General features: G+C 29.3%; 1 long non-coding RNA gene across 1 annotated transcript; it reads left to right on the forward strand.

The window, feature by feature from the left end:
* The first annotated feature begins 800 nt into the window (after positions 1–800).
* On the forward strand, positions 801–1134 carry LOC127917247 (uncharacterized). The gene is made up of 3 exons (XR_008097052.1): positions 801–837; positions 949–1008; positions 1081–1134. It is a non-coding gene; the product is annotated as an uncharacterized LOC127917247 (long non-coding RNA).
* Positions 1135–1396: the final 262 nt, after the last annotated feature.

The raw sequence follows: 1396 nt of genomic DNA on the forward strand, positions 1-1396 counted from the left end.
GTATTATAACAGGTATTATAACAGGTACTATAACAGGTATTATAACAGGTATTATATCAGGTATTATAACAGGTACTATAACAGGTACTATAACAGGTATTATAACAGGTACTATAACAGGTACTATATAACAGGTATTATAACAGGTATTATAACAGGTATTATAACAGGTACTATAACAGGTACTTTAGTATAACAGGTACTATAACAGGTACTATATCAGGTATTATAACAGGTACTATAACAGGTATTATAACTATAACAGGTATTATAACAGGTACTATAACAGGTACTATAACAGGTACTTATAACAGGTATTATAACAGGTATTATAACAGGTACTATAACAGGTACTATAACAGGTATTATAACAGGTACTATAACAGGTATTATAACAGGTACTATAACAGGTACTATAACAGGTATTATAACAGGTACTATAACAGGTATTATAACAGGTATTATAACAGGTACTATAACAGGTACTATAACAGGTACTATAACAGGTATTATAACAGGTATTATAACAGGTACTATAACAGGTACTATAACAGGTATTATAACAGGTATTATAACAGGTATTATAACAGGTATTATAACAGGTATTATAACAGGTATTATAACAGGTAACAGATATGATAACAGGTATTATAACAGGTATTATAACAGGTATTATAACAGGTACTATAACAGGTATTATAACAGGTACTATAGCAGATAGATAACAGGTACTATAACAGGTATTATAACGGGTATTATAACAGGTATTATAACAGGTATATATAACAGGTATTATAACAGGTACTATAACAGGTATTATAACAGGTATTATAACAGGTATTATAACAGGTACTATAACAGGTACTATAACAGGTATTATAACAGGTATTATAACAGATATAAACAGGTATTATAACAGGTACCTAAATATAACAGGTACTATAACAGGTATTATAACAGGTACTATAACAGGTATTATAACAGGTATTATAACAGGTATTATAACAGGTACTATAACAGGTATTATAACAGGTACTATAACAGGTATTATAACAGGTACTATAACAGGTACTATAACAGGTACTATAACAGGTACTATAACAGGTATTATAACAGGTATTATAACAGGTACTATAACAGGTATTATAACAGGTACTATAACAGGTACTATAACAGGTATTATAACAGGTACTATAACAGGTACTATAACAGGTATTATAACAGGTACTATAACAGGTACTATAACAGGTACTATAACAGGTATTATAACAGGTACTATAACAGGTACTATAACAGGTATTATAACAGGTATTATAACAGGTATTATAACAGGTATTATAACAGGTACTATAACAGGTATTATAACAGGTGAGGTCCTTACCTTTCCCGTCAGCAG

The sequence above is a fragment of the Oncorhynchus keta genome, unplaced genomic scaffold (genome assembly GCF_023373465.1).
Source record: "Oncorhynchus keta strain PuntledgeMale-10-30-2019 unplaced genomic scaffold, Oket_V2 Un_contig_11114_pilon_pilon, whole genome shotgun sequence".
NCBI classification, from domain to species: domain Eukaryota; kingdom Metazoa; phylum Chordata; class Actinopteri; order Salmoniformes; family Salmonidae; genus Oncorhynchus; species Oncorhynchus keta.